Here is a 16,162-nt window from a genome sequence, read left to right on the forward strand (position 1 = left end):
AAACTGGCTTTTACCTTGGAAGCTCCGTTGATCTGTATCTTTTCTCGCCTGTGTAAGCTTCATAGCGACCGGCCGAGTTGCATCAGTCAGCTAGCCTATCAAATTGTGCATGTCATTAGTGGCGGTGCTTTTGTCCGTTGTGTAGCTATAGCTTGCTAGCTAGCTGAGTGGAATAGTAGCGAACGGAATTATTTTGCGAGTGGCTTTTTCATATACAGTGAAACTGTAAGTATATAGCCCCGCGTTGGTAATATGATATACCATGTGTTGCAAAATATTGTGTTGCTATATTGAATCATAGTTTAAGCCTATCAAATTCGTTAGCCGAAGCCGTTGGCTTTGAAGAAATTGTCTAAATTCTCCGAACGGCAGGTGTAATTTAGCCTCGCTGCAGTCGCGTTTGAACATTGCCCACAGTTAAGACATTACTGATCTACAATGCGACCTTTGTAGTTTATTATATCGCTTAATGTATCCAGTGGACAAAAACAAACGACAAAGCTGGTACTTGTAAAGCTAGTATGTTTACAAATATAGCTCAAACTACACCTCTTGTTGCACCTCAGACGTTAGCTGGCACGTGTCCTCGGGCCTCACTCAGGAGTTTGTCGACTCGGCTGAAGAAACATGTATGACGTTATTAACGTTAAAAACGGGTCTCGGACTGGTTCTTGGGTCTAAGTTGGTCACATGTGTCATAAACTAAACTTGTACATGTAAGGATAACTGCAAGCTTTACACCCCATACGCAAGACTGACTAGTTAAAATATAAAGTGAAGTGTTATTGATTATATTAAAGCGCATGCCACTTCTTTCCACAGGCCTAATGTAATAATATGCACACAGCACAAGCATTTAGCTGCCATACAGGACATATTTAGGAGGTTCAGTCTAATCATATGTTTTAATTGTAGTGAAACTGCACAAATTCTTACAAAGCCATTGAAGCTAATTCACAAAGTTATTGAAAAGCATACTAAAACACTGTCCTAAGTTAAAGCTACCGCGAAATTACGAAGCGCTAAGTTATTAATTTGATCATGTACTGGATAGCCTCCACTGGTCTGTTGATTTTCACGTGCTTGCAAATACAGTTATAACTTTGCTACAGAGGCCTAACGTAAATGCAATAATTTATGGAACCCTTTGGGAAACATTTCACAGGGCATTCGGCGAGGAAGTGTGTAACCTATTAGATCTTTAAAGTGATGCTTTAAATATGCAGTGCAGGAGTTCTAAAGTCAAAATCGATTGATCGACGGTTTTGTTGGAAATATGGTGAATACAATGTAAACATTTTATTATATGTCGTTAATTTTTTCGTTTCTTTTTAAAGGAGCACGTATATAATCTTAGTAACAATATGCGTCAATGAATATACTTGTTTATGTTTTATAAACATTGCTAAGTGAGTTTGGCGGTAAATGATTTGGACAAAATTAATAAACGCACTTGTAATAAATGCTGAGATGGGACATTATGTAGGTGCCAGCTTCAAAGTAACATTCGTTGGTCATGTTCAAATCTACTCGATTAATTCGCTTAAACCAGTCGTATTTTATTGGGCAATGTTTCGCTGTAGCACCACTGATTAAGTCTCAAGTATAGTCTACAAATAAATATATACAGTAAGTACCGTAAACAGATGGAGTTAAAACTGTAAGTCACCCTGAAAGCAGACACGAAGGATTAGTTGTCAGATGTTACTGTGTTGTCTTGTGTGGAGATTTTTTGACAGTGACAAGAGCAAGATTAGTAAAAACGCGTGGTGTTTTTAATGCGTTTATTACCAGGTGTGGTTCAGTATGTTGTGTGAATGGTATGAGCAGTCAGTTTTATTGATATGGTTTTAGTACAGCCTCCTTATATTATACCATGGTAAAGAACTGATAATCGAAAAGGACACATTTTCCACAACGTCACAAAATGATATTGTTTATCCGTTTAATTTGCTTTCCAATAGTCTACACAGAATAGTTCAACTGCACTCCATCAGATTGATAGTAACATCGTCTCTTTTCTAAGGTCCATTACGTTCAAAATATTAGCCCACATGTAACCTTAAAATGTACATTTTCATGTGGTCATTGAAGTCCAATATATAGCACACAGATGACCTTAACTGTCAGGTTAACAACGTTTTATACAGTCAACAAATACTTATATTTTAATAAATCGTGCAGATGGTCACAATTATGTATACATGGAATTTATACATTTCTGTTCATCTCTATGAATGCAAACATCGAAGTGTTTTTCTAGCAGCATTTGAAACAGCGCGTGGACAATGGGCACATCAAAAAGTATGTTGACGTTGACGACGCAGATGGAACAGTGTGTAGCGTTGACAAATTATTGAACGTCCACTTCGTTGTGGGCAAAAGTTTTTATGCACAGTATATAAATGCCAGCTATATTTATTTTTGACAAGATGTCCATTGACCATACGTTCTTTGCTGTTGAGTTATGTAAGTGGCCTATACGGGGTGCAGTACATGAAATTATAGGAAGTGACGGCGTCTTGGGCAAGGGAGCTAATTACTCATACAAAAGTGAAATGAAAGTGTTCGATAAATACGTTTCACACGGACCCCAAAGGTGATGACATTTCTCCAGCGGCGACTGTGACATGCTCATTCACATAAATTTGTCAAACATGTCATTGCTTGAATACGACATATTTTCAATATAAACTAGGCTTATGGCAGCATTCTGGATAAATTTCTGGGCCCTACACGTTGCTTTATTCCACATGACTATGTTTTTTTTTTCATTCTGGCCTTAAGTTATCTGTATTGTTTTGTGTGCACACCTATTTTGGAGCAGACGTGTACGGGAGAATTTTATGCCAACAAGAAAAATATTATTTTGTTGATCTTTGACGTACGTGAAGGCAAAAGGCGGAAAAAGAAAAGTAACAAAAAATCAAATGATTGCCTAGTGTAAAATGACAACTATAAACTGCATATTACGCTGGTAATACATTTACAATTACGTTTATTTATTTAGCAGACGCTTTTATCCAAAGCGACGTACAAAAGTGCATACAGCAAGTATAGCGACAGTACGGGGACAGGATGTGTACAGTTCCACAGTAGTTCTCAGCTGAGAGCAAAGTCTGTTTGAGGACGCAGTACTAGGTAAACAGACAACAATAGACATATTATTGTCAAAACATTTATTAATGGAGCTCATGACAAGTAGAAAGAAGTGTATTAAAATGATGGAATCTCTTCGGCATGGGGCAAATAGCTGCCCAATGCTGAGATCTTTTATTTTATTGCTCATTTTGCAATATGCCGTTACTTGAATCTGCGTGCCAGCGGACTTTATTAGTGCCGCCCACTCACTGTTTTCCCTTAAAATCGAGCCCATGAATGGGAAATAACGAACAATTAAAATGATTGCTAACCTCGTTAATTTATTATTATCATTATTATTATTATTAGCATTAGAATCTAATTCACACTCAGACTAACGTTTAAGGTTAAATTATTTCTGGAGCTTTTTTATCTAGGGGGTGTACCTAGTGCCTTGATGTGTAAAGACAAATACTTGTTCATTTGGTGTTTATGACTTACTTTGCTTGTTTACACATGCCAAGAAAATACAAATGAATCACTCAAAGTTAAAAAACAACAGCTTGGCTTTATAGTTGCGTTTTAGTTGTCCAATAAACTTGAAATGTTTGGAAACATGTTTATGCCTTTCTCCAACCAGTAACCCCTTTGTAGAATAGACGATGGCGCATACAAACATTGTTCAGTTGAAGCAGAGAGAAGGCCAGTACCTTTTTAGATGCACAGCTCTGTAAATTTATGCATTGTTCATAAAGTGTGATTTTAGTCTAGAACTCCAGTTTCATTGCAAAGAACATTTTTTGGAATGATTTATTCATTTATGTTTTTGGATCCTTCCACACAACTACATACTTTTTAGAATGCTGCTCATACAGTGTGATAAAATGCTTGCTTTTATATTCATTTTACCATTGTCAAAATGTGTCCAATAAATGAAAGAATATGTTCAGATGGTGGTCAATATTTTTGTGTTTTGGTTTCACTACTTTGTATGCTTTTATCCTAAAAAGATTTAGGTATTCCCATAATCGTAATTCAATTGCATTTGTATCTGTTTGTAAGTGGGTTTGATTTTACCTGAATATTGCTGCATTTTCAATAAGATTTAAAATATTGTTCTAGCTCATAAATAATACAAAAAAACAATAGATCATCATGTGTGTGTAATAATTAAGTCTGAAGTACAGGATGCATGCTGTCTCTTCAGAAGAAAAAAACACTGTAACGACATAATTCTCATTTGCCCTCTAATCCTTTTTCAGCATAATTAGATCTGTTCAATTGTGCATAGGAGGTGGGGACATATGCTATCATTAGCCCTGTATGGAGCTGCTGGTGCGTTCTGGGTGGGAAAAATGCTGAGGTGCAGGCATGACCTTTCACTTACTGCAGGGTGCACACATACACATATTCCAATTAGTACAACATCATGGTGTACTCTTGGAAAGGAAAACGAAGTAACAAAAAGATACACCAGACCTTCTGTGGTTGATGGTACAACCCACTTGCCTCAAATAACCAATGCTCAGTAACTGAAAGATACGCAATATAGAAATTATATGTAAAGGAACGGCATTTTTTATTCTTTGCTCAAGACATGTCTAACAGCTTTGAATTTCAGCAGGGAAAAAAAGCTGTGCTGAATTTGGGGGGGGGGGGTGGTGGTTTGGGGCGTTCAAGGGAATAGCTTATGTTGGGAGTGGGTCAGTCGCCATGCCTACAGACGGAGTCACCTGGATATCCTTGTTTGTGGAACCTCTGTATCGCTGTTAGTTTTCCCCCTCTTGTCCTGTGCATTCCCTGGAGCATAAAGAATGCTGGACTGTGAAGAAAAAAGTGAACAAGTGTTAGAGCACAATACCACCAGAACCTTCAAGAAACCTGAAATGAGCCTTCAAGAACCTTCCCAGTGCCCAGGGGGCTTGGAGAATTGTCAGTGATACCTAATTATGTGTTCCTGTGTTTGTCCATTATAATTGTTTAGAATGGCAAGCATAAGAAATCAGTTTAATTCCTTTGATTTCAAACATTGAATGAATGAGTGAATGACCTGTAGAATAACTGAAACATGTTTCAGTTGCTTTGTTCACCTTAATTTTTCATATTTGCAACCCATTTGATTCAAATTTAGTATATTCCTGAGGGAACCTGACTGTGGTCACTTTGTGGAGGGCAGAACCAAGCAGCTCAATTTAACCAACAACAGCCACTACTTTTCCTCAGGGAATCACAGATGCATTTACAACAAAAGGGGTTCTTTTTGTCAGCAATACTTTTGTATAGATGGAGTGGAACAATTATCTTTTTCCACATTTCCTGAATTTGTAGGGCCTGAATAGTCTGTGTCTCCAAGTATCTCAATAGCTTAAAATGAGAAAACTCACTCTTCTCCAAATGGAGGAAATCATTGTCTTGAACAAGGGAACTCATCTTTTCAGCATATGGGTGTGGAGCATAGGCCCAACTCTCTGAAGAGTTTTGCTACATCACACTTTATGCATTTAGAGGTGCATGCCTACTCACTCTGTGCTGTCTAGGATTATAGCCTAAAAAAGCAGCTGGAAAGTTTCTGTGAGTTCCCTATAGACAGCCTTTGCAACCAACTTGAGACACTAGTTATTGATTATGATTGGTTGTAGTGCTTTTTGTTTATAGTTTTTGTGAGTAAACCCACCTGAAAACATGCTTTCAGATCTTGGACTCGAAATGGTTATGAGACATCTGTGGCAGTGAGTAAAAAATTCAGAAGTGATTTTTTTCATCCTCTCACCAGTGATAAGCATATACAGTGCCTGTTATTCTCCTCCTTTAAAGACATTTGGGGTAAACCTTTGATGGAGTTAATCTCAGGTTTTTATTTGGTTGTACCAAGCATTGATACCTCAGCCTTGAAAGAGCTATTGACTTGGTGCTTGGTACGGCCAACTAAATTTTAAACAAAATGCTTTTTGATTACTCACAAGATACTTTTTAATTACTTATTTTTGTGAAAGCTTAACATTAATTTCAGACTTTGGTACATCATTGGTATAAACTGCTGACAGTGCTTCCAAGAGCTGACTGCCCTTCAATGGATAATTTTAACTGATGTTAAAATCACTTCATCTAAGCTAAGCATCCTAAACAAAGCCAGGTGGAGACAGATTTGCCCTAGGAAGGGGCTATGCAATTTGGCTGCATATAATGCAGTGTGATATGTGTTAATATCTGTCTCAGATGTCTTCAAAACCCCTATGGACAGGACCAACCAAAGAAAGCCAAAGGCACTTCTAGTGATAATGTGGGGTCAGGAGGATGTCACTGTAAAAGAGCTCCAACCAAAAACCATATGGGACACCATCCCCATGGACAAGTGGAAGGAGAAATAGAATAATCATTTGTATACCCAATTCCTTTGACTCCCATGGACTTGTCATGCAGCAGTGGGAATAGGCTGAACATGTACTGGGATGTCATTCTCAATAACTGCAGTCTAGAGGGTCAAACTGCCTGGTCTTATAGACTCAAGAGACTTGTGTTTACCAGCTTAACAGCCGACTGTTTTCATCTTTCTCTTTAGACCATGGGCCATGTTTACAGAGATACAGAACAAGGCCTGTGATGTTTAGGATGTCTGTCATGTCATGTTTATATGTATGAATAGTATGTATGAACAGTAACATGCTCTAAAACTAAGTTGCTTTGTAGCTTTCTGCTGATTTGAGAGGCTTGTTATATTGGAATTAAATGTACTGCCATTGAATTTATGGTGCCCAGTGGACTCCCATAGACATGCTAGAAAAACAGAAACAGACACAGTACTAGAATATTTAAATTGAGGATGTTTTAGTAGGGATACATTTGCATAGCGTTCCTAAATAAATAGTCTACTCATGATTCAGGTTCCTCTTGAAAGTTACTGGTTTAGTTGACTTGGATGCTTTTAATCTATTTGAAATCTGAAGTATTCTAAGCTCATACTTCTCATTAACAAAAGAAAATTAAATTATTCTCAGTGTTATGTAGTGCAATCCCAGTTTTACACTGCCAGATTTTAGACATAAAGTCACCTGAAACATCTAGAAAGATTGCTCTTTCAGAAACAATTTGGGACCAAACAACATTTTAAAATGTTTTAAAATGACGTTTGCTTTTACAAAATGAATTATTTTGTAACTGTAGGACTAGAAATCTGAATATTGCTTGCATGGATCTGTTTTTAAATTTGCTATTACAATACTGTGTATTGCAGATCCTTTTTATAACATATTTTATTGTATTTTTCAAAACAGAACAAACAAATGACAGCACTACAATATATCATGAGTCTTTCGAGAAGAAGAAGAAACTAAAAAAAACATGGCAATTTACAAGGTGTAAGTACAAATTATACACATATTCTGACAGTTAGACACTCTTCAGCCAATAGGTGTTACAAGAGGGAGAGAACCAGATAGAAACACAAGATTACAGGAAAAAAAATCTATAGGTTGCTGAGCCTGCACTTCAACACTGGCTTACCCATCCTGGGGGCAAACGGAGGTTGCCAATCAAGCTTTGGATGCCCACTACGTACAAGATCAGCAATGTTATCTGGGAGATAGTTGAGAAACCGCTACCATAGTCTGTCAAAACTTGCCTCATTTCCCTTCAGAGTCATGCTCAATTGTTCCATAGGTATAACTTTGAACATCTCTCCAAGCCATTTGTTTATAGTGGGAGGTCTGGGCTTAATCCACTGGAATAGTATGCATCTCCTTGCCAGTAAAAGAAGCTTATTCAAAAGTCTATGCTGTGTCATTGTCATAGGGAAACCTTTGTCTAAAACATTCAACAGTAACACTCTCGGTTCTATTTTTATATCCACTTTAAAAATTTTACTGAATTCTCCTGTTATATTTTCTCAGTACGTAGATATTAGAGGACACTGCCAAAAACAATGAAAGTAGGATCCCACCTCCTTTCTACATTTGACACAAAGAGGAGAGATCTTTGGATCGACAATGTTAAGAACCTGAGGTGTGCGCTGTAGCCTATGAAGGATCCTTTACTGACTCTCTGTTAGCCTATTGAACAAAAAGGTTTTCCCTGTGGACTTCACGGCTTCAGACCATGCACCCTCCTCCAACTCAGATCCCAAGTTCTGATATGGTAACAAAAATGTATCTATGGGGGAAGCGATCGGCTTGGCCAAAGGAAAAAATAAATTGTTTATGAAATGCCTAACCTGAAGAAAGCCGTAGAAATGATTGGATGGGATGCCATATTTAGCTCTGAGCTGCTCAAAGGATAATAATGTGTCAGCCTCAAACAGGTCACTAACAATCCTGATCCATTTGTCATACCAGCATTCAAAAATACTCTTGCCAACCCCAGGGGGAAACCCTTTGTTTTGGGTAAGGGGATACAGGATAGAGAAGTCACCCTTCCTCCCAATGAACTTCACAATATCTCTCCACACTTTAATCGTGCTCATAATTATAGGGCATTTTAAAACTTCCGGTGGAAGCTGAGATGTTTCATTGGTAATAAGGCTCAGTAAAAACAAAGGTGAACAGAGCCACGCATCAATGTGAGTCTCCCCTGTAGATTGAGAAAGTTCTGCAACCAACCTGACACTATACGCATGTGGCATGCCCAATTGTAAAACATAAAGTTAGGCAAAATCCGGCCCCCCCCCGGCAATTGCAGGGTCTTAAATTTAAGACATGGTTTTTTCCCATGCCGATAAATTTGGAGAACACAGAACTCTTTATTATCAAAGGGGGCATTTGCATAGGGTACAAGATCCTTGGGAGAATGTTCATTTTAATTAAACTAATTCTACCAGTCCAGGATAGTGGGAGATCGAACCACCTATCTAAATCGCTTTTGATTAGTGGGGTGAAGTTATGCTTAAAGAGGCTATTTATATTGGCAGATACCCTAACACCTAGATAAATAAAACCAGATTCTGCCCATTTGAAAGGAAAATTGTTCAAAACGCTCCTATCTCCAAAGTTACCCTGAGGTAAAGCTTCAGATTTGTCATAGTTAATTCTATAGCCCGAAAAGGCACCAAATAGATGTATGGTGGAGACAAGAGCTGGAACTGACTCCTCGGGTTTGGTTAAAAAAAGGATGTCATCAGCGTAGACTGCTATCTTGTGGACAATACCACCAAGTCTTACACCTGAAATATTGCTACGGCATCTTATGGCTTCTGCTAGTGGTTCAATGGCCAGCCAAAATAGCAGTGGGGACCCTGTCTTATGCCCCTCCCCAGATGGAAAGCCTCTGAAACACAGCCATTTACAAGCACTCTTGCCATTGGAGAAAAATAGAGCACCTTGATCCAATTAATGAATTCGGATCCCAACCTATATCTTTGAAGGACATCAAATAGAAACTCGAATTCCACCCTATCAAGCTGCATCGAGGGAGACACAGAGTACTCTATCTTGTGTGGAGCGATCAAACTGCAAGACATTGAGGAAACGCCGAACATTTATGAAAGAGTATCTGTTCTTAATGAACCCTCTTTGATCAGGTTTAATTAAAGCAGGTAGAAAAGCCTCCAATCTTCTTGCGAGGAGTTTAGAGTTTAGCTTACAGTCTACTTTGATCAAACTTATTGGCCTATATGAGGAGCAACAATCTGAAGGCTTATTTTTCTTTAGAATAAGTGATATGTTGGCCAGGTTAAGTGTCTGTAGTAAGCAACCCTTTGCATATGACTCAATATACATTCTGGTGAGTGGACCAACCACCAATTTAGCCATTTTCTTTTAAAATTCGGGACAGAGTCCGTCGGGGCCTGGAGCCTTACCCCCCGGTAAAGATCCAATAGTCTCAAAAACTTCCTCTTCTGTGACAGGGTAGCATAAGATACCCCTGCTCTCATCAGTCAGGGTGGGTAGGTTTAAATGATCCAGGAATCTTAATCTAATCTTAGTCTCAGTGGTATATGGCATTCTGAAGAAGATAAATTCTGATAAAAATGTTTCATAATTCTGACCATATGTTTAGTTTCGAATTGTTTCACCCCCCCGCTGTCTTTGAGAGAAGGAATCATGTTGGAATCTGTTTTACCCTTTGCCAGGCGAGCCAGTAGTCTACCTGGTTTGTTAGCTGACTCAAATAGTCTATGCTTAGCATAGAAAATAGCTGGTTCTGTCTTTTGAGTTAAAGGGTTGAGGGTTGAGAGAGCTGCATCTAGTTTGGTTTGTACAACTCTTTTTTCCAGTTCTGATATTTGGCGTTCAAGTTCCAGTTGTTGTTTAAGTGCTGCCTTTTTCTTAGCTGAAGTATATGAAATGACTGTACCTCTTAAGTAAGCTTTTGCAGTCTCCCATAATATTGACACAGATATGTCTGGAGTATCACTGATGGAAAAGAGGAGTTTCTGTTACTCCTCTAAAAACGTTAGGAATGAAGGATTACTAAGCAGAGCAGGGTTCAGTCACCAATGCCGTGAAGAATGATCATAGTAGGGAGGTAAAAATTCTGGACTGACAAGAGAGTGATCTGAGAGTGCCTTTGTGTTTATGGAAAGTTTTAACCCTGTCTAAAGCCTGTCTAGATGTAAAGAAATAATCAATTCTTGAAAATGATCCATGTGGTCAGGAAAAAAAGTAAAATCTTTAACTGTTAGGTTCAGTGTCCTCCAAGCATCATATAAATTCAAATCCTTGCAAAGCTCCATAGTGGTTGCCACCATCTTAGATGGTGACTAGGGTTAGGTTTCTGGTCTAGCAATGGATCTGAACAACAGTTAAAGTCCTCTGTTAAAAATGTAAGATGTGATATGTCATAAGCTTAATCTGCCAATAATTTAGAATAGAATTTAGAATAGACGCCTAAAAAGTGTTGGGGGAATATACGCAACCCAAGGTGATTCGTTCTTCATAGTATCTCTAAGTATCCCGTAACCAAAACGAATCTCCCCTCAGAGTCTTTGATATGTTTCTCTATAGTAAAGGGTGGCCTTTTATGAAACAGAATTGCTACTCCTCGGCTCCTGGAGTTGAAGGAGTAATGTAAGACTTTGCCAACCCAATTTCTTCTCAATTTTAAATGCTCAGGATCAGATAGGTGAGTCTCTTGTAAGAATTTGATCTGCGCCCTTTCCTTTTTAAGTAATGACAAAATTTTATGCCTCTTAATTACACTGTTAATTCCCTTTACATTCCACGTAACCATTTTGGTGACATTCATCTGAAGTGTATTATTATATGTAAAGCAACAGGAATAATGTAAATATAGCCTTGGTGTACATTCAAATCTATAAGGACACGGTCATATAGGCCTTAGTCTAACCCAATCAATGCAAAATATGCATCCAATATTCCAAAACAACATACTACTCATGATCATCAGAAGCAACCCAACAATAACAATAGGTCTAGTGCTGTCAGTAATAAGAACAAATAAAACAAACCCATCTTGAAATAATGGGAAAACATAAAAAAAAACATTCGTAGAAAAGGTAATAGCAAGAAATATCTCACAGATACAAGAACGAATAACGTAGAAAAACACCCCAAGGGTGTTACACTGGGGGCGTGACGCCAACAGTGGTCATCGCCACGGAGAGAAAAAAATTCTCCCCATCCTCCCCGCTCCCATATCTAACAGAAAAAAGCTTATGGCTCAGTTCCGCTAAACAGCGTCAGGACTTGCAAAGAAATAAAAATGAGCAAATGGCAAACTAAATTCTATGCAACATAGAGTAGCTTAACATGACAACAGAAAACACATTGAGTAGCTCAGATTGGGCATTATGGAAGTTAGCCTGCATATGATCGTATGATTAATGCAAATTAGGCTATTGCCTAGCATGCACATACCGCCTGTGCAGAAGAGTGTACATGGATTAGAACACTCAAGTTGTAATAGGCCACTGAAAGATTACAAAGCATACAAGTCATCTATCCCAGAATGATCACAGTTAGCTTAATTAGCTCACCAGGTTAGCCCAACGTGTCCAGACAAGGTTGTGCATCCTCTGCTCTGTCGAATTTGTGCTCAGTCCCTTCATGTTGTTCGATTAGCTTGGTGGGTAAACGTAACGAATTTAATGTTCTTATCCAAAAGTTTTTTGCAGACGTCATTAAATGAACGCCGCTTCGCTCTGAACACGCTGGATAGATCCTGTGTGATGAAAATGCGTGATCCTGCATGCTGCATGTTCTGTTTCTTCGCGGCTGACAGAATTCTCAGCTTGTCTCTTGGATTGTTTAGCTTGATAAACACCGGCCGTGGCTGGTTGCCCCTCTGCCCAAGTCCCCAGTGTGCTTGGTCAATCTTGAAGCGTCCCTTCGTAGCGGTGAGCCCGAGCAGAGTTGGCAGCCAGGTCTCAAAGAACTGAATGGGGTGGTTGCCCTCTGCACCTTCTTCTAAGCCGAGTATTCTGATGTTGTCTTGTCTGCTTCAGTTTTCAGCGTCATCTAACTGTTCTGCCATAGCCTCTTGCTTCTTCTCAATCTCACTGAGGTGATGTTCAAGGGTAGCTACGTGATCCTCCACAGTGGAGACACGCTGTTCTGCATTGGCGATGCATTTAGACTGGCCTTCCAGGCTACTGACAATTTTGTCCAAAGCGTGAGCTAGTTTAGACAGTTTTTGCTCCATGACATCGCTAACATTTTGGATGATTTCCCATACCATAGCAGACATGTCCAAAGAGCCAGCTTCCATTGTGCTAATATTAGCTGGTGTAGTCAATGCCATTGAAGCGTGGTCAGTTATTTTTGGCTGAGTTTGTCTATGTTTAGCTTTTTTTTCCCTTCTGTGGCAGACCCCCTGGCATGTTGTTATGTCGATAATAAATTATTGGAAATTAAATTAGCTGTTCTAAGCTGATTAAAGTATAAAAAAATAATATAAGGGAGTGGGAGCTCTGCGAAAACAAAACCCTCAGCCAGCCATCCTCACATGACCCCCTTCAGATCTTTTTAAAATCATAAAAAACTGAAATGTGCAGTATGTAGACTGACAGTATCATTATCATTTAGTGGGCAGCTTCCATGGGAGGGTGAAAAACCTCTTTATCCCAAACAAGGTAGAACTGGTTGACCTTCTGGCTTGAGTCAAAGGGTGAAGATCTCACATGTTAAGAAATCAGAGATCAAACCAAGCATTACAGAAATTCTGTTTTATTCTCATAGGATTGATCTTAGGCTATGTTACAAGTACTCAAATACACCCTGTTACCATGGTGTTGAGACATATGGTCCCTGTAGAACTGATTTGCTGTTTTGAAGGAAGCTCCTTTCTGCGATTTATCACAAAATAGGGCAAAGTGCATGCTTCTCCATTCTTGCATATGTTAATAAGCAACTGAAGCACAAAACATACACAAAGAATGAATTCACAGATGTTCTCTCATTGCTTCTTGACACTACGCTGCTCTTCATGCTGTCTCATAATGAGTCATACCACTCCATAAGGAGGAGGAAATCTTGGCAGGCTTAAGAAATACTCAGAATTATGAGAAAAAACACAGTGTAAAAGGTTTGAGCTACTCCATGGTGTTCTCACCCACAGATGACACCAGTTTCAGAAGAGTGTGTCAAAGTCAAAACAGTTTTATCTTTGTGTACACTCAGTCTTGTTCCTGTACAGACTGGATCAACATGATTTTAGCTGAACAGGTGGGAATGGGTGGGATAGGGGGATGGTAGCAGGTTGTGATATCAGTCATCATCAGTCACTGGCCTGTGGAACTGCAAGATTTTGAGGTCTACAGATCAGAGGGGCTAATGGACAGTCAGTGCAAGGCCAGGATGTGACCTGTGGGATCTGTTTTCTGTAGTAGATTCAGTCTGGCTCAACGGCATAAAACTCACTGTGCATAATGAGACAACGTCGTCATCTTACGGCATAGAAAGGGACCAATTCTGCATCCATACACAATGGACTGATTTAAGTGAACTGGTGGATTCTATGTATGATAAGACTCCACCTCACTGACTTTTAGAAGTTCTGGCTGTGGATCTTTCATTTTGATTAAGCTCTACATCCAGCTATGAGGTTACCCAGCCACTACATCCCTCTGGCACTTCCTGTTTGTATGTGCATACAGAAGCGAGTGAGTTCAATAAAGGTGTCATGCCATCAATGTTTCTCTTTTTTAGGTTATGCAAAGCATCATAAACTGACATACACATGACTGAGTTATACTTATCTTTGTCTGCTTCCACTTTGATTTTTCTTAGTGCATATACCTTATGTTTTCTTAGATATTACTCTGATGTTCTTAGTAAGATACATCATTTTTGTGCCCATGGCAGTAAAATAAGGCCGGAGTACATTTCTGTAAATGTCTTGTCAAAATTTTGGTAAGAAGCTTCAGTCCTGTGGTAGCTGTATTTATGTAAGGACAGTTACAGCTATCTAGAAAGTGCAATGTGATCGTCTTCTTCCTCTTCTTATTTATGTCAGTGGGGGAGGGGGCGGAGTGTTTAAACCCGGAATCTGTGACACATTATAACAGTGCATCGTCATGGAAAAAAAAAGCTTCACATGTATTGAGGTAGAAATGAGTAAACGTAGGGGGTGTTCCAAAAATAGTTTGCCACTGCTCAGCCCTGCCTTGTGTTAAATTGGGCTGACTTAAAACTGTGAGGTAGCTGCACTGCCTTCATAAACAAAACTCCCATCTTTCCGCGTTGGCTGAGATTGGTCCAGTCTACCAATAGAGAGAGCCACAACTAGTGAGGCAGCTGACCCTAAGACAAATGTCCTCAACTAAAAACAGTCAAACAAGGCAACCACATACAATGTTTTTGTTCCACAGTTTGAAGCACACTTCCACCTCTCACTGGAAAACAAAGGACCTACTGTACATTTTCAGCATCTATAGTCTGTTTAATAATACATGTTTTCACCTTGTTTATTCATCTCCAGTGCTTGACAAATAAAAACAGTACAAGAAAATAAACTGAAATAATCAGCAATTATCTTTTCACAGTGATTGATTTTTGAGGTTTCAAGCTGAGTGAGTGAGTGAGTGAGTGAGTGAGACTGAATATTTGTTCTGAAATCTGTTCTGACCCACTGAAGGCCCTCATGTATCCCTCTGTACTATATCTCATGAAGAGCCCACATAGTGTGTTTTTGTAGGTATAGTATCTCCCTGGCAATGCTTTGCTTTCAAAATATTTATAATAAAAATGTCTGTGCCATGGCAAAGGGGCACTTCCACCTACCTTGCCTTCACCAAAAAGGTCAGTGAAATGACATTCCATATTTATAATGCCGCCATGTAAAACAGAGAAGACACAGTTTGAGAAGTTGGCTCAAGGTCAGTTGATAATAGCTCTATGAGCACCCATTGGAAAGTGAAATGTTTTCTTAACCTTTGAGGGAAAGCACTTTCCTCTTTTATGCAAAAGAATTCTCTGACTGGATCACTTTCACATCTACCCATCTGGATTGGACATCCCATTAAAAACACCCCAAGTGTTGCAAAGCAGAGAGAGGCAACTCAAAAATAATTAAGGCTGCGCTTTTAAAACAATCTCTGATTCAGCAATGCCAAATAAAGACTACATTGAGAGCCAAAAACAAAGAGCAGCGTCAACTTTATTTTAATTCACTTGAGGGTTGTTCAAGACGCTCAAACATGGTTATGCATAATGTAGGGCTGTAAAACATCCACAAATTTCAAGAGAAATGTGCAATTTACCATGGTCTCCTGCTGTTTTCAGCCACCCAAGCATGAGATAATTACTGCAAAGCCTTGGCAAACTTGTACTGAACCTATTGCGTGCTAAAATAAATGACCCAGTTAGGGAAGATGGTAGGAGAAGAGGGCATACCTAATCAATACCACCTTCTTTTCAATACATTAGCTGCCAATGTACGTTAAGACATGAGTGGCATCTTCCCATCACTGTCGTATCACTAAGCATGATTGTGGGTCACAGCAGAACCATGTTACTAATATTTGCTTCTTAGTGACCTATCGTTTTAACTGGATTACCTGGATCTGGATCTTTAATCTAGAGGATTTCCAGACTTCGTAGGTATGTACAGACATCTTTCAGGTGTACTTACTCACTGACATGATAGTTCTGGGCTGTCATTTGTGACACTCTAGAGCATGATTATAGTTGTA

General features: G+C 39.0%; 1 protein-coding gene across 2 annotated transcripts in view; it reads left to right on the plus strand.

Annotated features, from left to right (window-relative positions):
* Positions 1–16,162, plus strand: part of LOC118773416 (LIM domain containing preferred translocation partner in lipoma) — a 231,883-nt gene that overhangs the window by 13,771 nt on the left and 201,950 nt on the right. The window lies entirely within an intron of this gene.

This window comes from Megalops cyprinoides, chromosome 2, assembly GCF_013368585.1.
Source record: "Megalops cyprinoides isolate fMegCyp1 chromosome 2, fMegCyp1.pri, whole genome shotgun sequence".
Lineage (NCBI taxonomy): Eukaryota > Metazoa > Chordata > Actinopteri > Elopiformes > Megalopidae > Megalops > Megalops cyprinoides.